The sequence below is a fragment of the Camelus ferus genome, chromosome 19 (assembly GCF_009834535.1).
Source record: "Camelus ferus isolate YT-003-E chromosome 19, BCGSAC_Cfer_1.0, whole genome shotgun sequence".
NCBI classification, from domain to species: Eukaryota; Metazoa; Chordata; class Mammalia; order Artiodactyla; family Camelidae; genus Camelus; species Camelus ferus.
Genome location: NC_045714.1, coordinates 11,206,250 through 11,230,173, shown reverse-complemented (window position 1 = coordinate 11,230,173; position 23,924 = coordinate 11,206,250). Strand labels below are relative to the sequence as shown.

Genomic DNA, 23,924 nt, shown 5'->3' with positions numbered 1-23,924 from the left:
TTTCTTTCTTTCTTTCTTTCTTTCTTTCTTTCTTTCTTTCTTTCTTTCTTTCCTTCCTTCCTTCCTTCCTTCCTTCCTTCCTTCCTTCCTTCCTTCCTCCCTCCCTGCCTCCCTCCCTGCCTCCCTTCCTTCCTTTCTTTGTTTCTTGAAATAGTCAGTTACAATGTGTCAATTTCTGGTGTACAGCACAATGTCCCAGTTATGCATATACATACATATATTCATTTTCATATTCTTTTTCATTAAAGGTTGTTACAAGATATTGAATATAGTTCCCTGTGCTATATGGAATAAATTTATTTTTCATCTATTTTTATATATAGTGGTTAACCTTTGCAAATCTCAAACTCCCAAATTTATCCCTTCCCACTCCCTTTCCCCTGGTAACTGTAAAACAGTTTCTGTTTTGTAGATGAGTTTATTAGTGTCCTCTTTTCTTCTTCTTCTTCTTTTTGTTTTATATTCCACATATGAGTGATATCATATGATATTTTTCTTTCTCTATCTGGCTTACTTCACTTAGAATGACGATCTGCAGGTCTATCCATGTTGCTGCAAATGGCATTATTTTATTCTTTTTTTTTTATCACTGAGTAGTATTCCATTATATAAATATACCACAGTTTCTTTATCCAGTCATCTGTCAATGGACATTTAGGTTGCTTCCATGTCTTGGTTATTGTAAATAGTGCTGCTATGAACATTGCGGTGCATGTATCTTTTTGAATCGGAGTCCCCTCCGGATATATGCCCAGGAATGGGATTGCTGGATCACAGCATAAGTCTATTTTTAGTTTTTTGAGGAATCTCCATACTGTTTTCCATAATGGCTGCCTTCCCTCACTTTCCAGCTGCCCTGGCCACCTCAGTCTCTGCTCTTTGACTTCTCAAGCCAGCACAATGGTAGCTTCTGCTGGAGATCCAGCTTTCCTGCCTAGCCGTGCTGAATGAGGGGTGCCCAGGGCAGAAAGGCAGCAGCAAGCTTGTGGTACCCGGTGTGGTGCACCCTCTCGGGGATCTGTCCCTCTTGACTTCCACCAGTGCTTAGTCCCTCTCCAGGGACCACCTGCAGGCTGACTTTGGTGACTTGTCCAGCTCCTGCTGTGTGTCCCACCTCAACTGCTGTTTGGTTTTAGCAACACTGAGCATTAGTTTCCTCACCCGGAAAAATGAAGATGATGAATCCTCATATCATAGGGTTTGGAGAAGGGAAGAATGCACACAGATTGTTCATTTACATGTTGGGCACGCTGGGCAAATGGTACCCTTGAGCTTTAGACAAACCGTATCTGAATACAACTTGAAATGTATTGCCCTTCTATTGATATAACTTGACAGAACTCAAAAAAAAAGGTATTCTCTGTTTTGACCTCTTGGGTGTCTTGGCAATATGTTGAATATTAGCTTTTGGAATCTAGTTAGTGATATGTGCAACATCTACGCTTTGGTATTTCAAGTGACCCTAGTTTTCTGGCCGTTTATAGATGATCTACAGGCTGGTTTCGGTGCTGAGCTAAAGCCCCAGCGAACGCCTGCTGCTCCCTCGCTTCTGCGAATCATGCGGTGATGGGGAGTTCTTTCAGGCTCAGAAGGTGGGAATGGACAGTTTCAAAACTCGAAACATTCAAAAAGTTAAAAAAAAGTTTAGAGTCGATTCCTTTAAAGTTTCCAGACTTCCTTAGGAGACGCAGTCTGGGAGGAAAATGTGGCCGGCGTGAACCGTGCGAGGGAAACAGTGAACAGGCTGCCAGTTGTCCCTGCAGTTTGGGCATTTGTGGAGATGTGGAGAGAGGCTGATGAGAGCTCTCAGGCGCAGGAGGAGGAGGTGTGGGACCTTGTGCATTGATGCTGTTGCCCAGACATGCAAGGCCTTTCATTACCCAGCTGATGGGCTCTCGGTCCCTCTTACCTTTGCTGTCTTGTCTTGCTTATCTCACCTTCCAACTGTAGCCCCTCCCCCACTCTCCCCTTTCAGTCATTTGTCCCTCGGTTGTCAGATTTTTCCTTCTGAAGGCCGTTCCCACCCCTCCCCAAACACCTTCCACCTTGCTGCGCAACTGCCCATCTCCCCTCTGGTCTCTCCTGGTGACGCAGAGACAAGGAGGTGGGTCTCATTTACCAGGCAGAAAATATTGAGAGTCTCTTTTCCTCTATGGCTAACCAAATGCATTATGTATTGAGATAATTAGGAGCCAGAAAGTCCGAGAGTGTGGTCCTCTACTGTAAATCTCCCGTTTCCAACGCAGCGGACGCACCTGGGCGGTGCTGCGTGGGCACTGGGCTCGGTTAGTGCTTGTTAGCTGCCTGACTAGAGGAGTAATTGCTCTCCAGGTTCCCACTTGTTAGTTTTCACAGTTTGTTAACACAAAAAGAAAGCTGAGAAGAATGTATGTGCCTTTTGCCTTTTTAAGGTATGTGCCACCAATTTTGACGAAATTTGTCGCACGGTCGGACAAGAAGCCACTGAGAAATTTTTGGTACGTGAAATTTTGCCAGCCGTCTTGCTGATGCGCTTCTTAGGGCACTTTGGAAATTAGCTGTGAAGTTTTGTATTTATGAGCCTGTTATGTTGGAGTGGCAGCTCGATTTTGCATGCAGCAGTTTCAGATTTCTTGACTTCTGCAGCAAATGTTTCTCATCAGCATTCGGCAGCTGGTCTGTGGGCCAGAGCAGAAGCAGCCCCAGCCCTTCTTCCTGTGGACTGATTAATTTTTGGGGGGCGGGAGTAATTAGGTGTTTATTAATTACTTGTTTTTAATGGAGGTGCTGGGGATGGAACCCAGGACCTCGTGCACACTAGGCATGTGCTCTACCACTGAGTTAGACCCTCCCCTCAAGTCCTGTGGATTTTTCTGTCGTTTCCTCACCGATCGCTTTCCCAGTCTTTTCTCAATTCCCAAGTCACCCTGTCCTTTCTCAGCTGCTTTTTCTCGAACTCAGCTCTGCCGCCTCGATCCTGGGCTTCAAGCCAGTGGGATTTTTTTCTTGGTGACAGATTAAAATCCAGACCCTTGTTGGCCTCTCAGGCCCCTTTATAAGTACCTTTCCTACCTCACCTCTGGTCACCTCCCTCAGGTCCCAGTGCTGCCCTGACCATTGGTCGTGCATCTGCATCATGGGGAGGGGAGGGGGCAGGGCCCGGGGCCTGTATTTTTGATAAAGTCCCTGGTGATTCTGTGCACAGCAAGGTGGAGAACCACGGCACTAGCCAGCTGGGGGCTTTCAGCTCTTGGGCACCTCCACGCCCCTGCTCATTCCTTCCGGCATCTCCCCTTCCCCGGGGGTCCCTGCTCACACGTCAGACTCGGCTCTTGCCTATGCATTTGTCTCTGTCAAGTTCTCTGCTTGTCTAGACTCACCTCCCTACTGTGTCAGTGAGGAATCGTCTCTCTCTTTTCAGCATTCCATAGCATTCTGGTCCTAGTGCTTGTATGTCCCTGAGCACACCTCGCTCGTCCCGGTGCTGCTGATGGGGCGCGGGGGGGGGGGGGTGTGTCTTCACATAATCGTGTCCACCTCTGTTTCTCTGCAGCCCACCCAGTCCCTGACACCCAGACAACTGTGCTGAGGAAGCACTTGCCTCTTTTACGTGACAGGATGTGCTACCTGTGTGGTTGGAATTTAACCTCAAAAAGTATATTCTTTAAGTTGACTTTTAGATTTCAGTTCAGAAGCTCATTTCAATTCTATTTAAAATCTAAGCTATTCAACAGAGTTCTAATCCCAAAACAATTTGTAGTGGGCTGTTGCTTTGAACACACAGTGTTACCCTCTACTTAACGTGTCTGAATGAAGAACAGCAGTGACCAACATGCTAATCTCTCCGTAGGTGGATATTTCCACGATCAGATATTTCTGTTTGTGAAGCATTTTGGCTGATTCTTTTCTGTTAGGACATTAAAAACAAAGCCTTATTTTTAAAGGATAAATTTGAAAAGAGGACATAATCACGACCTTCATACAGAAGTAAAATGAACACAGGTCAAAGATTTCATTTAACACATTAATTAATGAGGGAACCAGTAAGACGCAGCAACTGGCTTAACTAAAGCACCACACGTTCACGGTCACACCGGGGAGAACTGACGTGAACTTGTAAGTGGATTCCAAACTGTCGACATCCAGGGTGAGGATCAATCGCGTTCCACCGCACATTTTGCATTCTGTGGACAGGAATTACTTGTGTTACTATCAATTTTTAATAGTCTGCTTTCCTTTGCCAAAATACCCTAGTCAAAGGCCTGATACCTGGGTTGGTGTGCTAGCTGGGAAATCCAGAATCTCTCACAATAGTTCACATAACGAGTATCAGTCATTCAGAATCCTTTGGGGGTTTCTCTATAATCTTGTTAAATTTAACCAGGTTACTTCCCAGAATTAAGAGGTGAAGAAAATTACCTCTAAATTCTGCCTGTTTCAGATGATTCCTTTTGGACTCATATAGATTTCTCTCTTCTGTGTCATTAATTTATGGAAATGCCTTAACTCCACCATGGAAACAGGTCCGCGGGGCGACCACGTGTGAGTAACACGATGTTGTTTGCTCTGGTAGCTCCTGAAGTTTTTTGAGCTCTGCGCGGATAGCGTGAGGGGGGTGAGGAAGGCCTGTGGGGGGTGCTTCCTGGCGCTGTCCCACAGCGCACCCCCGGAGGTCCGCAGGGCCAGGCTGCCCCCCGCTCTTCATCAGGCTGATCAGCGTCCCCTGTCGGTGGGTGAGTGCAGCAGCCTGTGGGCCTCAGCTCAGCCCCTGGACTAGTGACTTTCAGTGTATTTTGTCTTTTCGGTAACTGCCCGGTGTATTTAGACTTCGTGAGGGTGGTTAGGGCACCTATAATAGAAGCCTGTTGCTTCTTAAGGGGGTGGCACCCACCTCAACATTGGTGGCAGATGAATATTAACAGAAATGAGAACTGGGAAGAAGAAACTAACTGAATTGTTCTCTTTTCTGTTCCTGTCATAAACATGCCTGTAGTGATTAATAAGGTCTGCTCAGATGCTTTACAAAGCCCGGAATTGTTTGATATAGAATTAATATTCTGGACGAATACAAACTGTATGACATATATGACAGTACTAAATTTTTCCTGATTTTTCTATTGAAAAATTGTTTATTTGGAATTTAGGGACTGCTTTAGAAAGCGATACGTCTGCTTAGACATAATTTGGCGGACAGTGAATTGTCTGGTCACCAGCCATCTGTTTAGCCCTGGATTAGATCTGGCCGATACCTCATTCACTGCGATGTTCCCTCTGGTTTCAGGTGCGCCAGGCTGCCTTCCTGTCCCTCGGCCCCTTCATTTCCACCTTTGCAAACCCCTCTAGGGCTGGCCTGTATGTACAAGACGATGGCGTTCTGGGCACTGACCACCGGCTCCAGATTTGGACCCTGATTTCACCTCCGAGTCACCCAGTGCAGGCAGCTGTGGAAATGTGTCCTCAGCCTGGTAGGTTCCGGCCAGGATAATTAACAGGATCCCCGCTTTACCTCAAGCGTCCACCGAAAATTCTAGCAATTATCTTGTCTGGAGTTTTAGTTACAGTGACCTTCTGGGCAAGATGGAATATTAGAGCTTTAATTATGTAAAGAAGCAAAAAGTAATTGCAATAATGATTTTGAAACATGACTACTGGGTTATAAATAATGAAGCTACCATGTCTCCTAAATTTAGATAAAATATTCATTGAGAGTAGTGATTAAATAACCTATAAAGAAAATTTTCTCTTACTTTTTGATTAATGAAGTCCTTTGATAATTTACATAGGGAGAATGTGAAGTCTCCCCAATAGACTTTTGGGCCATCGGATTTTACATGCATGTCAAGTGGGACATCCCTGGCCCACTGTTAGTAGACCCTGGGTTGTTTTTCTGGTAAGTGCTGGTGACTGAGCTGGGAGTTTTTCATATCCTTCCCCGAAGATGATGGGTGCACACTAACCAGACCATTGGGGGTCGCTCACCAGCCTCTCTCCATTGTCACTGTTATTCAGGAGTGTGAGAGGAGGTAATTTACTTTGCAGAGGGTACGAGTCCTTTTAAAGATTGGGGCATCCTTCCCTCCATCTTTCTCTGTCAAAATTCATTGAGTTCTTGCTGAACGTCAGGCCTGTGTGCAACGTCTTCCTCATGTGGACCTTGCAGGTGATTCACGAGGAGCCGGCACTCACCAGCTGCGGCATCTTCTGTTTTCTAATGCCCGCCCCCTGGTGGAGGCACTGATGCGCAGTAAGTGCCTGGCATCTTGCCCCGGATGGTGTGTGAGCAGCAGCCTGCGCTGTCGCACCACTTGAGTATAATGGGCTGAACCTTCACCTGGCATCTCAGTGCACAGGGTGCTCCCCATGGGGCAGAGGGGACAGACTGCACCTCTTACCCTCCCGCGACGTCACTGTCTCCTGGCCTGGCAGACACAGGCAGTTGGGTGGCCGGGGAGAGAGGAGGACCGGGCTTACGGAGCTGTGGGTTCGCGTGTTCCCATTTTTCTGCCCGTCTATCGCCTGATGGTAAAAAGTTGCTTCCCTCAGTTTAAGCTGGTTGTGCAGTAGAGACAGAGCCAGATTTACCCAGGAAAGGCACATTCCACGGACTCCAGCAAGTTCCTGCACGCCGGCGCTTCTCCAGGGGCCTAATGGAAAGCCCAGTGGAAGACTCTGTCGTGGCTGGAGCCGAGATGACCAGGCTTTCCCCAGAGGCCAGGGCCTTCGCGCAGCTCCCCAGTATCGGTGCCCTCCCCACCCACAGCCGTCCCGGACACAAGCAAGGCCTTGGAGCTGCTCCTGAGCGAGGCGGGGCCGCGGGAGGAAGGCTGCCGCACACTGAGACGGTGCTCGGGAGCGGTGTGGCCAGCGGCAGGATTCAGAGAGTCCTGGGTAGTTCGCAGGAGCACGTGATGCATGACCCAGATGTCCAAGGTAACTGCCGTCCATGGTGATGGAAGGGAAGACGGGGTCCTTCTGGGTTGTACCTCGCACGGGCCTGTGTGTTGCTGCCTGTGTTACGTCCCTTTCCTGATGCTGAGGGGAGAGCCTTGCCCAGTCTCCCCACGGCCAGAACAGCAGCGATCCCACCCTGCAGGTGCCTGCCAGGATTTTCAGCCGTGTAGGTCTGCAGTCGGTCCCCAGATAAAAGCAGGTAGTTCTTGGGCGTGTCTGCAGCAGTGGAAATTTTATTAGCTCCGTGGACACTGTTATATCATTTCCCATTTTTTTTGGTGGGGGGGGAGGCAATTAGGTTTGTATTTATTTATTTATTCATTTATTAATTTAATGGAGGTACTGGGGATTGAACCCAGGACCTCGTGCATGCTAAGCACGCACTCCATCACTGAGCTATACCCTCCCCCCACTTCTCATGTTTCAGTGCCCCTTGCTGGTCACAGCTGAGGACAGCGCTGGTTTTGGAGCCTCTTATCTCAGCCCTCACCTCAGCTGTAAGGGTTTTGCCTCCCTACAGCCAGGAAAAGCACATCTTCTTCTTTGAGGTGTTTTTCCTTTTGCGGCTGGTGTTCCCACTGAGCCAGGCCTGGCAATCCATATCCATCATCACGCCTCTTCTTTCTCCAACCAGGGCTCTATTTGTATTCTTCCCTGAGTTGGGGAAATTGGAAAAAAACAACACTTGCTGCTGTTGCCGGGCAAAGATTTGTGACGCTTTCGGGAAAGGAAACGTGAAAATCCAGCTAGCCCTGTGATTATTCTTTGTCTTTACATTTATAAAGGAAATTAAGCCAGCGTTTGCTGAAGGAACGGGCGCATGTAACATGTTGCTTCTAAAAGTTATAGACAAAGGTCTGTTTTTGGAAAACACGTTTCTCAAGCAGCATTAATTCCAGCTCTTGGACCTGGGCTGGGTGCTGGGCCAGCGATGACCACACGCGAAGCCCTTGTGCTCTGGTTGAGGGGACTGGGGGACAACCACCCGGCACCGGGAGTGGCAGGGCTGGGGCTCAGGGCAGGAAGCCGCTCACGCCCGGGGGCAGGGGAAGTGCCTGGGAGAAGCCCTCGCAGAGCAGTTGGCAGCTGATGTGGGCTCTCGCACTCCATCACCTGGAGAAGTCAAGGGTTGGTTTCAGGGGTTCTTTCAGTTTCCTGAAACCGCTTTTTGTAAAATCTTGTGTCCCTTAATTTGTCAGAAAGGGCCCACAGCTTTCATCAGAGTTTAAAGGGATCTGTGACCCCAAAAGATTCAGCAGTAAACTGCACGTTGGGTATCTGTGAACTGGCCGTGACTGGAAATGGCACTCAGACCCCTGGAAAGGTGTCATGTGCTGCCCGAAGCAGGTGGCACCTTGCCCTGGGCACAGGATGGGGCCGTTACGAGCTCTAAGCATTTTAATGAATCTTGTTGAATTTAACTAGTAGAAAACAGGACGCAGGAGGTATTGTGTGTGCCTGTGTTTGGAGGTTGGGGACATGGAAACATCGGTTTGTTTTTACAGAAAGGCATGGAAAATATGTCATCTTTACCGTCAGGAGGGTCTAAAATAGCCGTGCTGTGGGCAGAAAGAACAAGGAGCCCTTGGGGCTCGGTGAGCGAGATCTTCCCTCATCTGTGCGGACGTAGATGGATTGATTCTGGCTCCCACGTGCACACGTACGTGTGTGACAGGGAAGGCAGCCGCTGTGCTTTGTAACTGGGGGATCAGGCCCCTCCCCACGTTGCTGGGCCTCCCAAGCAGCGGCGTTCAGGCACATCGTGTTGTCTTTCCGTGGAAGATGTTGGCATTGAACCCCGCTTTTCCTAATTGAGGCTTTTCAAGTTCAGATTTGATGCCCTGTGCACGCCTGGTGTTTAGTTGGAACAGTTAAGGTTAATGGCTGTAGACATCCCCCACCTTGTGGGGGCGTGCTCCGGAGGGGCCGCCGGGCGGATGCTCGTGTGGTGCATCCACGTCCAGGCTGTCTTGTTATGACGTCGGTCCCCACGGTCCAAAGACAGTTATTAAAATTCTTGAAGCTTCTCTTCCCGCAGCTCAAGTTCAGGTTTTATCCGCTGCCCTGAGAGCCGCACAGCTTGACTCTGTGAGTCAGCCCCAGCGCCAGCAGGCAGCAGGTCTATACCGACTGTGCGCTCCAGACTCCTGCCCCTCCTCTAACGGTCAGGCGGCCCCGCCGGCCCCGTCATCCCAGGCCCAGCTCCCCTGGGCCAGGAGATTACGAAGCATGGTGAGTGTTTGCCCCCTCCCTCAGCCACGGAGGGTGTGACAGAAATCACAGAGCTGCATTTTCTTGTATTAATATATCCTGGCAGAGATGATAAATGGCAAATTTAATTTTCTTCTTAAGGTCATGTTTTGGATAACTGGACAACCAATCAATCCGGTGATTGATAACCCTGAGTCTCCTCCACCAAAACAAAGGCGGGGAGACCAAAAAGCACCTTCCTCCTCTCTGAAGACCACAAGGCCTGTTTCTTTGGGGGGCGAACCGTGTCAGCGCTCTTTCCCCGCTAACCGACGTGGACATCTTTCAGTAACAGGGGAAGGTGAATCGCACAGCTCCCAGGATGTAAAGGTGACAAAGGGGACCAAGCACCACAGCCAGCCCTCATCCTGTGTGTGCTCTTTGGGCACGTGCCTGCTCCAGGAGTGGCCCTGGAGGCCTTTTCTTGGAGGAGAGCATTGGAGAAGCTGACAGCTCACGACTTTTTATCCTGCAGTCCAGAGCCAGCCCCGTGAGGCTGGGACTCTGCCTCTGGGGCGAGGAGAAAGCCAGACACTTATTTCTTACTTTGAGTTTCTCCAGAAGCTTTTTAGTGCCCTTGTGTTTGGAAGCTCTGATACCTTCCTGATTTCTCCTGAACCTGCATGTGGGCCATTTTGAGCTGGGGTCCTTCCCAGGTAGGGGTAAGACTAGCAAATTAAAATCAGAGAGAGATCCAGGATCGTAAAGGCGTGGGAGTGTTGGCACCCTCTCATTTCCACGTGCCACAGGGGAGACTCACTTCAAACTTGTGGTCCCTGGAGCCAGAATACCAATTGTTTCTTCATTCACACAGTTTATGTTTTGATTTTCATGATTAAATGATCACCTCCTTTTACCCCCTTGGTCTGCTCCAGTAAAGCAAAAGATGAATTTCAAAAGCCTGAATATAAAATGTTTAAGAGTTAGTTAAGGTTGCCTTTGGTTAGTAAGGAGTGAGATGATAGCCTGTTTTGCTGATTTGTTTCAAAAAATAGGCCAGAAAACATGCGTTGTTACTCTGGAGTACAGCTGTCGTCTGTGTGAAGTGGGAAGGTGGGGCCTCGTTTACTGTGACGGGAGGTGTAATGGTATTCAGTTTCCTTTGTCGTCTACAGAAGTGAAAAAAGAGAGAGAGAGAGAGAGAGAGAGAGAGAGAAGAGAGGCCCCCAAGCTGGCTCTCTTGAGCAAAAGCTCCGGAAGGGCCTGTGCCATTGGGCTTTTGGTTTGTGGCGAGGGACGTCGGGGCTCTTGAGTGTGACTCTGAGGTCCCTCTGGGATCAGTCAGGATGCTCCTACTTGCAAAAGAAGGAAAAAGAAACAAAAAACTCGAAAAGGCTTAAGCAATGAGGACAGAAGAGGAGGTGAGGCTGGGAGGCTGATGCCTCAGCCCTTGCGTCGACCTGGGTCCAGCTTCCACTGCGCCGTCCTGATTAGTGTGCCGTCTCGGCCCTGGAAGGCCCGGGGCACGGGGGGACCCCTTTCTTACTTGTCTCTCTTGACTGCCAGGTGCTTTTTGCGGGGAGTGACCTCCCAGTTGCTGCTGGGCTAGTCTTGACTTGGGGTGGTTTACTTAACCTTAGCTTGGCTCCTGAGCCAAAGACTCTGGAATAAAATTAATTCCCGAAAGAAGAATAATGATTCATTATTTATTAATATATGTGAATGTATTAACTTGGAGAAATGGAGGTCCTAGGTTACCATACCAAAATATTTCTGTTTTGTCATGTCTGCTATTAAAATACATTTCAGTGAAAACCTTGGGAATGGAAGGTTCTGGTCATGTGCCTCAGTGCAAACAAAGCGTCTGTCAGTGTGCTAATCGACTTTCCTGGATCGTGTATTGAGCTGATTTGTCAGAATCCATTAAGCTGGGAGACAGTATGGCATTTCAAGTGCGAGGAGGAAAATCCGTGTTTTGTTTGAAGGAGAAGCTCAGATCCATCTCAGTTAACGCTGATCAATGATCAGAGGCCAGTATGTCACCACAGGATAGTCTGGCTCGTTTTAATTGTTAACCTAATGGAAAGGTTCGGCAGCAAACGTTAAAAGTATTTGTACGCGTGAAAATGGAGAATAATTTTCCAAGGAAACACTCCGTTATCAGCCACGTGTTCGCACTCAAGTTAAATGAGCCCCCCCTGCCCCTCCCGCCTCCCCTCTGGAGTCCAGCGTCGCCATGATCCCCAGTCACCCAGAAACGCTGGAGGAGCTGGTTCGCCACTTCTTGCAAACCTCAGCCTGCCTTCTGGAGTGGCCTGTGCTTTAAGTGTGTGACTAGTACTTGCGGGCATTAACCATAGAGGGGCCCTGGACCCTGGGGCTTCAAGAATGGTAAATGCAGACTCGGGTTGTTGGTCCTCACCAATGTTAGTCTATCTTTTGTGAGGGCCTCAAGCAGTCTTGAAATTCAAATGTATGAAATCTGTTTGCCTCAGCACTTAAAATGACTGACCTATATACAATGTCATAAATAACTGCAAATGTATTTTTTTTTCACATCTGGAGAGAGACCATTGACTTCAAGGGAAGCTCTGGTCTTGGTTTGCAGAAGTCATTTCTGGCCCTGAAAGAGGATTTTCTGAAGGGGGTGCGATAGGACAGCTTCCTCCTTCAGACTAAGTTGGTAATGTGCCAGATCAACCCTGCAGGACCCAGGCCAACCCTGCCGTGGAACCTGCGACCATTTGAGAAGACTGAACAGAGGCAGGACCCCACCCCACTTGAAGAGAATAAATCTAAGTTACTGGTTTGTTCCTTGAAAAGAAAAGCAACTCAAAACTTTACATTTTCTGGAGGTTAAGTTTAAGAATGCCTGTTGGAGCCAAATGTTTTCCTTCCATCAATATTAATGACATATCTTAGTTCATAATCTGTGTTGATAATATTTCCTCTCTAACTTAAGAAGAGTAAATTCTAAAGTAGTGTTTGAAGTCTTCTGAACAGTCTCGAATGGTATTTTAATAAATCAAATAAGAGAAAAGAATTTGACAAGTACACATTAATATTTAGTGTCTATTTATACAAGTCATTTAGTTTCTTTTCGTCTGGGAAGTTTTTGACAGCTTCTTTGGTTGAATCGTGTTTAGTTTTGTTCCTTCTCATGGCTTAGCTTCTTGTGCTCTGTAAGTTCCCTTAAATGTTTTTAATTATTGTATCCCCTTGTCCTTGCAGTGAAAAAGGTAAGTGGGTGATGTTTGTGAAGGCAGTATCCCGTTAGTTAAAGACAGTTACGATGAGAGCGTGGGGCTCCGGCCGCGGGTGCTGGGGGTAGTTGTAAGAAAAGCTAGTTTGCGTTCTCCAGAGCTGTGTGTGCCAGACTCACCAAACACTGTTCTAGACTGTTCTCTGTGGGATCGAGTGTTGGCCCAGTTCAGAAAAGATCAGTGTGGACATTGCTTTAATGTTAGTCCAGGCTGAAGGCTCACTCCCTGCAGAGCAGAGGTCGCCAGTCTAGAGCCGGAGCTTTAAGAAGGCCCTTTGCTCCTCGTATGTTTCTCCTTTGCTGTTTTCAGCTCCCAGTCCCAACCTCCTTGTTTTTCGTGACTGTTCTTCTCCCCTGCGAGCATGATGGTTTCCCTTCTCTCCTGTTTCCCAGGATATAATACCCCAGCCCCGGCTAGATCAGGACGTGTCGATGCCCGACCCAGCTCGAGCCCAGACTGTCAATACCGACAGAGCCAAACACCACGCCTGCAGCCTCCTGGGCGTGGCTGGCCCTGGGCAGGCAGAATTGGCGCTGTCTGAGAGAGATGTTCAAAACCCTGGCTTCCCACGTGCAGGTAAAAGGAGCCTTTTCAGAGGCCTGCCCAGGATAGGATGGGCCCTCTCATTAGGAAGAAAGGGGAACTGCAGGAAGGCTCATTGACCCGTGTTTTATGTGGCCGCAATTGGCATGTTTACTGGCCTCTGGTGAAATAAAGCTGTAAGTGGCCAACACCTGGCAACATCAGTGTTGCTCCAGAAATGCCACTCACGCTCTCGATAACACTGGACTATGCTTGCCTTTTGCAGTTTGTGTGTGTGCTGTGCGCAGTGGAAGGTACGTCGGACCCTAGTCTTCTCTATTGGTGAGCTGGCCGTGATCCTTGGGCACCAGTTAACAGCAGCTGACCTGGTGTCCGTCTTCAATGGCTTTTTAAAAGACCTGGACGAAGTATGAATAGGAGTCCTTAAACGCCTGTGTGATTTTCTAAAGGTAGAAAGAAGGATTAAAAACAAAACAAAACAAAAAAGACAAACCTCTTCTCTTCCAAACAAATTTTTAAAACCCTAGATTGTAAAGTATCAGTGGGAAAAAAAAAGCAGCTGTCTGGATTTCTTCCGGGAAAACATACCATCCAAAATCTTAAAGTGGGTATTCTTTCAGGGATGGTTAAATATTTTTGTATCTTTCCTCCTAATCTTCCTGTCCCTTAGAGCTCAAATTCTCTGGAGGATGGTAGACAGATGGCCCAGCATGCTCCGGGAGAAAGAAGGAACCAGGGTCCTGGGCTGTGCGTGACTTGCCTGGGGTCACCTAAGGGAAGAGCCCAGCTGAAATCCAATCTCAGTTCTGCACGAAGGGCTTTTTCTTTCAAGATGTGGCTGCTTCCCTTTTTCCCCTCCCCAGAGGTATGATGAGCATAAAAAAATAAGAGTTTAAAAATGACCTCGAGAAACTAATTACTCGCATACAAGAGCTGCCCTTGGCGGAATCTGGCGCGTGCTGCTCGGGGGATGGGGGAGAGATTTTCCTCTCGTGGCGCAGGGGCACCGAGCATGAGGGGGCCGGCTCCCTGGGAAACAGCCGTGGCATCATCTTCCCAACACACGTGCCTGTTTGTTTGTTTGTTTTTTTTCAGGCAGGAAATTATGAAAGAAGGCAGAGTAGGGGGCATATAGAAACAGACAGGCACATACACTGGCCAGGGGAGAAGGTTCGAAGCAGTCAGTGATGCATTTGACGTCTGTTAACAGCAAAGCTAATTCACAGCCACACTGGGTAATGGAGAATCAGACGCCAGGGAATGCACGGTTTTGCCGGTGACAAATGTATAATCTGGAGTGTAATAAAACACTGTGTTTGGGGACCTTTTGAAGGATTATATGTTTTTTATTGATGTATACAATTTTAAAAAATAGTTGCTTCATGAAGACCAGAGGAGAGAATAACTTTATCAGCTTCAGGAATTTGTAGTGACTGCTAACAGCAGGAATTGGAGGTTTCCATATGAACTAGCCGACTAACACCTGTCTGGGGAGATGAGAAGGCAAATTAGATGGAATAATTCTTAATTTTCCTGCCTCCTAATTGATTTCTAAACCAGCAGTAATAGTGTTCTTTTGGTTAAAGAGATTATGTTTTTATTAAGGGATAAACTGAATTCCAAAGCTCGAAGTTACAAATGCCTCATTCTCCGGGGAGACATTCATTTTCAGAGGCAGACAGGGCGCGAGTCACTGTGGAACGAGAGTGCTGTGCTGTTCTGTAAGGCAATTTATTCGAACCAAACAAAAGATGAATCACCCGCTCTGCAATGTTTTCCTATTAATCGGAGCAGTTTTTGCCCGAGCTTTCTTGAACATTCTGCGTGTAGCCTGCTCCGTAAGGGCACAGCGTGGTTTATGCACTTCAGCTCCTGAAGAAAATTATGCTCCAGCGAGAGAGATGAAAAGGTCTCACCCGGCCGAGACGTTTATTAAATAAAAACGTCCCCCAAGGTGGCTCAGATCTGTACATCATTTTGTGCGTGAAGGAGTTATTTAATTCCATTTTGTGCCGGTAAAAGGAATGTTAAAAGATGTTAGTGATTCTAAGAGTGAAAGCGTCACGTTAAGTAATCCTCCTTCCTGGGGAGGTGCACAATGTGCTTTCCGCGGCACGGAGCGGGTTTGTTTGTGGTGGTGGTGTTTGGGTTTTGGTTTTCACCTTGAGATTTATTTCAGTATCTGTAGTTTTCATTTTTTCTCGCTCTCAACTAGAAATCTCGCAAATTATTGTCTTCCCTGTAGAAATCCATCAGGCTTTTGCAGCTATTCAGGATATGATTTGGCCGATGCCAGGAGCAAACTAAAAGATTTTCTCTTTGCTGTGATCTTTAATCATTACGCTTAATTTGAGAAATTGAGGTTTCAGTCATTATGCCATGTTCCGGCGTATATTCTAAGAGAACAGAGAAAAACAGGCCCACGTTTTTTCCATGAAGGCATCGCGCCCTCTAGCGGCAGAGTGCGGGAACTCGGCGAGGTCCGCCTTGGGCGGGTTGACCCGCTTCCCAGGGCCAGGGCTGGGGCTGGGGACTGGGATGGAGACGGGGATGGGGTCGGGACCGGGGGTGGGCATGGAACCGGGGGTCCGGGACCCGGGTGGGGACGGGGCCGGAGACCGGGGATGGAGTCGGCGCTGGGGACAGGCCGACCCGCTTCCCGGGGCCGGTTACGGGGATGCGGACGGCGCCGCTGACGGTGTGGAGCTGGAGCCGGTGCCGGGCTGGGATGACCCGCTTCCCGGGGCCGGGCCGGGCCGGTCCAGCTCGCTTCGCCCGACGGCGTTATCTCCGAGCTCGGGCTATCTAGGTTATTGAAGCCAAAGCCGCTGATACGAATTCTGTGCTTCCGTGCCCATGATACTGGTATCATTTTTCTGAAAACAGTGCTTTTTGATATCAAAGTGTTACCGGCACTCCTGGCTTCTGGTTCTAACTTCCTTCTAATCTCTTTTTCATTTCCTTTCTTGGTCAGTGTGGAAATAACGCCATTTATTTTCCTACCCTTCTCCCCATCCCCAGTTAGAAAATAGTGAAAGCTTTGGCGGTAGGTTTTTCCAACCAGCCATCTTACGAATTTTTTCCCCGGAGTAAAGGGCTAGCGCTCCGAGTGCTCTCCAGGCCGACCTGGCTGGGTTTGAAAAGCCTCGTGCGCCGTGCGTGAGCCGCCAGCGAAAGCAGAAAATGTGATTTGCAGCGTCGGGAGCACCGCGGAGACCGGGAAGTCGCATCTGTGTTCCCTTGATCTCTTGATCTTTGGGAACTTAAATGTTCTGGCTATTTTTATGTTATCTGATTTTTAAAGTTTTATGTGCTTTCGAACTGATAACCTAAAGTTGAAATATTAAATCCCTATTCATAAATTTTTCAGCCTCTGTTTTACAAAGTTTATTTCCTTTTTGTTTGATTTGTGTGTGTGTGAGAGAGATGAGGAATTAAGATTTTTTTCTTTTTTCCCACTTTTCTTTGTGTGACCATTTTCACTCAGCTTTCTGCTTGTGAAATGAGAGTAAAGAAAAACTAATAATGTGTTTTTCACCCCAGAACAATGTCTTTTTAAAAACTTTCAGACAGCTGATGCTGATTTTGGAACTCTATAATCCCAGTGGTGTTTACGATTACTTAATGCAGATTCCTTAGAGTTGTGTGCAGATCCAGCTTCTGAAGTTCGGCGGATCTCCTTCAAACTAGTAAGGAATCCTGGCCTTTTCTGTATATGATTTTTAGAAAAAGAAATATTTATATTTCTTCCATTTTTAACTCCTTTAATTTTTCTGGGCTTAATTTATTAATTTACCCATGAGAGCAACTTTTAAATTGTGAAAATAGGAACTGAATTTTAGCTTTATCAATGTGCAAGATAGCTCTTTTGTTCAGCTGTATGCTTGAGTGACGCAAATTGTGGGTAAATCACTTTATGTATGAAACCCTGTAAACGATGGCTGAGTGTTTCTTTTAAACTCAGATTGGGTTTACCCTCCAGCAGAGCTTTGTAGAAAGGTAGCTACCAAGCAAAGACTCCAGCACAGAAAAACCAATCCCGTTTTATGTGGGCTTATACCAGCTGAATACCGAGGGGAAAAAAAAAATCTCATTTGAAAATACTGATTTAGTGAGGTACTCTGATGAGTTAAAATTGTATAAAAGTGACATGTTCTGAAAGGTAATGAGTTAGTTACTCTGCGAGGGGGCATTTTCTAAAATTTGGAATCTTAAGATTAATGTATTTTTCTAACGCCAGTCCCTTGTAAAATTTCATTTTTTATGAAGGCATTTTATGTGTATGAGTATGTATGGCCGTTTATTTAAACATCTTTTTTTCTCTGTGTTCTAATGATGACTGTGACAAAAATGACTTTCTCCTGTGCTTATAAATTCATTTTAAAGATGGAAGGGTGCATACAAATGTCTCGTTTCCAGGTAGAGTCGTATTCGTAATTCAAAGAGATGGCAGCATTTAAAATTTGCTCTTTTGATATTTTTCCCAGGTTGTGGCAACTCTGCAGAAATTCTGTTCCAACAGCAAAAGTGCACTGGGTTTAAATTTCATCAGTGAACTCATCCTGAGGCTCTGGCACTGTTCTAAGTGGGTCGGAAGGCGAGCTTTTGCTTTCCTCGGTCAGGGTAGCTTGGCTGGGGGGAGCATCTCCCCTGAGCCTGTGTGTGCCATGTGCTGCTGTCAGGTGCGCCTGGCAGAGAGTCGCAGCCCTGGAGGACTGACTCGCCGGGAACTGGGGGGCCAGGTGACCAAACCCCCTTATCTCACAGGAGATCGGGTCCAACCCAGTCGGGTAGAGTGACTTGCTCAGAGTTCCCCAATCCTTCCAGGCTTTCATCCTCTGGATCGGATTAGGCGCGCAGTGCGTACCGTGTGCCCAGTATGCTCTAGGTGTTGGAGACAGAAAGTGAACCGCCGCTCTCTTGGCACCTTCCATCTGGTGGGGTGAGGGCCAGGCCCAGACCCTGCTTCTGTCAGGGCTGGTCAGCACTGCGCCTCAGTGAAGCCGGGAGGAAGGTGGGGTGAAGGACAGAGCAACAGACTAGGGCAGAGACCGTTTCATCTCTTTAAGGTGAAGTTCATGTCAGCAAAACTTTACCTGTTTAGCAACTCGGGTCACCCTCTCTCCCTGGCATCTCGGAAATGAGGGTGTGATGTGTTTGGCTGGGGACCATGGTTGTCATTTCTTGAACACCTCTCAGTACCAGGCATCCTATCCTGTCTCTGATCCTCAGGAACAAGGCCTGCCAGCATAAAATGTCAACCTCACAAACCACAGGCCCAACACTACAGACTTCTATGAAGAAGAATTCAGTGCTCTGAATTCTTTTGTGGAGAAAGGGTAAGTGAGCTATTTTTGCTTGTATTTTAAAATTCTCTTTCTCATAGATTAGAAAGAGAATCTTCTGAACAATCTGAAAGATTGTTCAGAAGATTTGAACAATCCATGGTGAAACAAAAGGAAAAGGCACCAATTAATTTTGGCCAAGAAAAATCATTTTTTTAATGTTTTCACTGATTATTAAAGATTTAGAAAAGCCACAGTAACTAACAGAAGGAGGGGCTAAGGACGCATGCCAAGGGGCATATGGGTTATTTAAATACAGGGGGAGGTTATAACCTGGACGTTCGGGGCCTGATTTTAGAGTCAAACCGGCTAGTTTGAAGCCTGAGTCTACTGCTTCCCTGCTGAGTCGCCTTGGGCAAAGCACCCTCTCTGCACTGCCTTTCCATCCTCTGTGAACGGAGCACCAGTGGTACAGGCCTGCCTCCTAGTGTGGTCGAGAGGCTTTGATGACATGATGCAGCCAGGTCACCTAGCGCGGCACCCGGCACCTGGAAGACACTTAGTAAATACCAGTGGCTGTTGTTAGTCACCCTGTAGTGGGAGGGTCCACAGTCCTGACTAGGAGTCTCCACCCCGCTGTGGCTTCCTGATCATGAGATCTTTGGGTGTCACTACCACATGGGACTCACCTGTAGAGCCGGGCTCATTCTGATTTCCACGGCTGGTGGTGAGGATTAAATGAGTGAACACGTGAGACTCTGTAAGCAGAGAAGCGCTGGGCAGATGCTGGTGGTCATTACAGAAGCAGTGTTTCTACTTTGTTTGCAGAGCGCCAGGCACTGGCTTGGGGTCTGGGCTTCGGCTGCCGCATGACAGGCACGGCCCCCGCCCTCAGAACCTGAGTTCTGGTGAGTAACAGAGCTGAGGGTTCCTAACCTGTATTGGTGGGCACTCTGCTCAACTGCAAAAATGATCTGCCATCCCTGTCACTTCTCCACTGCATAGATGAGGAAACTAAAGCTCAGAAAGTTGAAGCCACTTACCCACGGCCACACAGCTAGTAAATGACCAGGTTTAGGTTGTGAATGTAGACCTCTCTGGCTCAGAAGCCTTTGCCTTCTCCATCGAATGTTATCCCAGTGCTTGGTAATGAATTGTAACATGTTCACTGCATTTTTAACCAGATCCAGTGGTTGAGATTTTCAAATTCAGACACACGAGGTGGGGAGGGGGTAGCTCAGTGGTAGAGCACGTGCCTGGCATGCACGAGGTCCTGGGTTCCATCCCCAGTATCTCCATTAAAAATCATAATAATTTTAAAAACCTAATTACCTCCCTCCCAAAAAACAAACAGAAACCCAAAAACAATTAAAAAAAAAGTTCCTTAAAATTCAGACACACACACTCCTCAGACCAAAAGATCCTGAAATTACTTCTCTGGAATTACAGAAGTGTATGCTGTTAGAAAAACCATGCTGATCACTATGGAAAAATGTCCCTTTTTGGGCTGTGGCTTTCTCTTCATCACAGGCAGTGGTGAGTGAGGAGTGTATCCCTGTGGACCAGTTTGTCGAAAACTTACTCCCCAGCCTCTTAAGCTTTGCATCAAACCCTGTGCCAAACATAAGGGTTTTGCTAGCCATAGCTCTAAGGCAGATGCTACCCTTGGAAAAGGGAACATGGACCATTTTTCTGAGCGTACAGATTTTAAACTTCATCAGGTGGCAACTCGATTTTCTCTTTAGGAAATTGTGGCAAATCATGTGAGAGCACATTTCAGATTTGCTATATAAATTGACCTATTAATTTTTATGCATAAACCTTATTTATAAAATGACAAAAGAAATTAATATAGTTCACTTTTATATTTAATAAACATAGACTAAAATGTAAAATGTTAATAGTCTTCTAGAAATGAGGGACACTTTTATAAATTTTGTTATGACATAGAGATTATGAAACAGCAAATTTAAGCCTTAATGGTGAGTATATCTTAATGGTATTAATTTTGTAGTCAGTCAGAAAAAGTTTATGGCCCAACCATGTCACTTACTTTAAACCTGCACAGGACTTAACGTGAGACTGTGCCAGTCGGACCGCTCACTTCTGCATCACATGTGTAGGAAAGCATCTTAAATCCTGACCTGCGCATACCTTTCTTGCCACTGCCCTCCCATCCTTCACCCCATCTTGCCAGCAACTTGCTCCCCATTTCCTGTGTTCTCCATGTTGCCAATTCTTTTGTATCAGAGGGAGGAAAAAATAGTATTAGAAGATTTTTAGTTAGAGTTTTAAAAACATACATACCTATTCTTGGAAGTCTGTCTTTAAGATTTAGGAAATACTCTTTTATTAAAGCAATTTTATCATTTTAAAGGAATTTTGTATATGATTATTATATGAAAAATGGCTTATTGTCCCTGAGATGTGGTTTTAAAAAAAAAAACCCTGAACCAGAGTATGTTTCAGAACACAGTTCATGGCTCATGTGATTCAATGTCGTGTTTTTTCCCTTCAGCATAGTTTAGAAATGCTGGTAACCCTCATCTTGAAGTCGTTGAAGAGACCATCTTAGCTTTGCAGTCAGACCAAGATGTGTCTTTTTTCGCCACTTTGGAGCCAAAGTGGCAGACTATTATAGACACTTCTGTGCTAGAAAAACAGAGTTCACCACTCTATGGTCACTCACATTCTGCCCGTTTCACGTTTGGCACATGTTCCTTCCTGTGGCTTGAAGGGAAGCTGCTTGTGTCATACCTGCCAAGGGAGAAAAGATGTCTGGAACTTTGTCGGGCACTCAGGTGACTGGCTCCATTTGCAGCCACAGGGACCCCTCCCAGGATGGGCACCAGCTCTGGGTGGCCGGGCCTGTGCTGCACCCCTGCGCCCCTACCTGCCTGATCAGGAGGTCTGAGAAGAGGCTGTAGGAACCAGGTGGCTAACAGGGTCTGGGGACTTCCGCGGCGTCAGAGTGCCTGGGAGCGATGTGTTTTCTCTACTGCAGGCTCTATTATTTGGTCCCAACCCACCCCCAAAATAAAGTACTTTGTTAGAAGTCTTTTAAGTCTTTAACAGACTTGCGTATTTGACTTCCCTTATGCTTTCCTACAAAATACAACTCATGGTATAATATTTCATTTTTAACTGAAATACTGTATGTGTGTAAATAACTCTTGACAGGAAGAAAATATATTAATGTCCTGTTAGCCTCCTATCAGTGAATCGAACAAATACATCATTTAAATTTATGCTCCACTTTGAGTTGCTGCAAATATAGCTCAGTTTGTTTACTTTTGAAAAATGTGATAAAGAAATCTACTAAACAGTGATTTATGGTAGTCTTTCTAATATTGTACTTTGTTATAAACTGTACTTGGAACTTTTCCTCAAGCCGTCATGCCTCCTCTTCCTGCCGGAACTGTTTCTATAAAGATGTGTATTGGCCTTTGAGAGAGGCATAGAGCAGAAAGATTTTTCATTCTTCTATGGTTATATTATCATTTGTTTAAGAACTTGGGAGGGAAATTGATCACTGAGACATGCGGATAGTGACTTTACATCTAATGCTTTAGAATCTTAACAAAAAACAGGAAGCCATAGTTCTGATCAGCCCATATAATTGCCCACAAATACGAGTGGTTTGGGGGCTTAAATGATGATGCGCTTCAAATTGATCCAAGTACACAGAACTTCTATGTCATGCTTTTAAAATTTAGGTTAAGAGAAAGAGACTCTAGAATTTAAATAGGTTTTACATTAATCAATAACTCAAGGCTCTATCAACATTTGATTAAATTCTGCATACATGTATGCTGATGTTATTTTTCTTGTTTCTATTTTTATCTTCTCAAAGGCAAGCATAAGGGAAGGAAGGAGCAGCCTCTTTGGGGTCCAGGAGCCAGCTGCAGAGGGCACGCTGGCTGTTTCCAGTCTTCCCCTGCATCTTTTCCTTATCTTTCTTTTTTTATAAATAAAATTTCTGGAGCTATATATTGAATTTCCTGGTATACAGGATGTCCCCCCACCCCCAAATTCCATTTGGCTGAGTCTTTCAAAAATAAAGGAAGGAGTCCATACTGTGCCAAGGAAAATAAGGCACATGTATGAGAATTTCAGTTGTAACTCAGGACAGCATTTTGGCAACTTCAGCAAGGAGTGAGTTGATACATCGGAGGCTACGTATTAAGAAAAAAAAATCAGTCCGTCTTGCATTCAGTCCTTGCCAAAAGTCAATAGAGATATTGTTTTGCTTCAGTAACAAGCAAATTTTTTTTATTGTTGTTGTTGTCTTGAAATTGAGATTGTCATGTTGTTAAAATCAGTTGATCTAGCAGCGATAGAATTATTCAACTGGAATCTTGTATCCTGAGCAGAGCTTAATTTTCCGTTAAGGGGGAAAAATTAGCTTCTGTTTGTGTTGTGATGTGTGAGATTTGCTGCCGAATCAGATGTGCTGGTAAAGACTGTCGAGACTTTTTGGTAAATAATCACCTTTAAAATATCAGTTTATGTCTTAAGATTTTTCTGTCATATACTGTGGATGCCTTTCCAGTGCGGAGATATTTTTATGACTGTAACTTCTCTGCAAAAAGTATGTTTAAAGTTCCCATTTTATTCCTTTTTTTTGGTAACAACTGGGATTTCTCTAAGACTGTCCTGGTTCCCTTTGCTATTCCCTCCTGCAGCTTTGCCTTCACTTTGGCTCTTGGTCACAGGTAACGGAGGTGAGCGTTTGTGATGGACCCCCGCACCTCTGCTGCCTGTTTACTTGAGCCCTCCGCCTCCTCCGGTGAATTAGTGGAGAAGCACAAGACGCCCTGTCACAGACAGCGCTCCTTGGAAGGACCTCAAGGACTGCGTTTTGATGCAGCTTTGCACGTGTTCACAATGGTCTCTCTCCTGCTTCCGGAGTGGCCCAGTACTGGGGTTTTTTTCTGTCAAGTTGGGCCCAGATCTGCTTGAAAAAAGTCATATTTCTGCAATGTTGGTTTTCTCATTCACGCTAGCAATACGATTTTTAAGCATGACTAAAGACTGTGCTTGACAACAGCTCTCTGTAGACGATGCATGCAGGGTGATTTAGAGCTGTTATTCACGCATAATTCGTCCAGGTAGTTGGCCCTGAATTGTGCGATGAATGTATTTTAAACTGACATGGAGAAGAGGGCAGTTTTCCTAACCACGGCCACAAGCCGCCTCGTTCTCCAGGTTCAAGGCGCTAACATTAAGAGCAGCTTGGAAGCTGCCAGGAGTTGGGGGTGTGGCCGGAGCCGGGCCTGCGGGGACGCGCGGCCTCTCAGCGATGCCAATTGTATCGATCGCAATAAACTGACGCAGCGCCTGGGTCCTTTCCTATTACTTAACGCGCGTCACCTGCGTCCACGAGGAGCGGCGCCTTGGTTAGCTGCGGGGCCGGTGGGCGCCAGGGGCGGGGCGCGGGGCGCGGGGGCGGCGGGGGCGCGCGGCCGCCGCGTGGAGGGGATGACGCGCGGCGGGGGCCGGCCGGCCGGCCGGCCGGCCATGCGGAGGGCGGCGGCGGGCGGCGAGGCGCGGGCGGCCAGGCAGCCCGGGGGCGCCCTTGCCCCGGGCCCTGCTTCTGGCCGGCGCGAGGGGCAGGGGGCGGGCTCGGCGGGCCCGCGACCCCTCCCCGCGCAGCCCCGGCCCCGCACCCGCGGCCGGACCCGCTTCGGGGACCCGCAGGCCACGAGTCTGG

General features: G+C 47.0%; 1 pseudogene; it reads left to right on the top strand.

Moving 5' to 3' along the window:
* Positions 1-23,555, top strand: part of LOC102517392 — a 64,153-nt pseudogene extending 40,598 nt beyond the window's left edge.
* Positions 23,556-23,924: the final 369 nt, after the last annotated feature.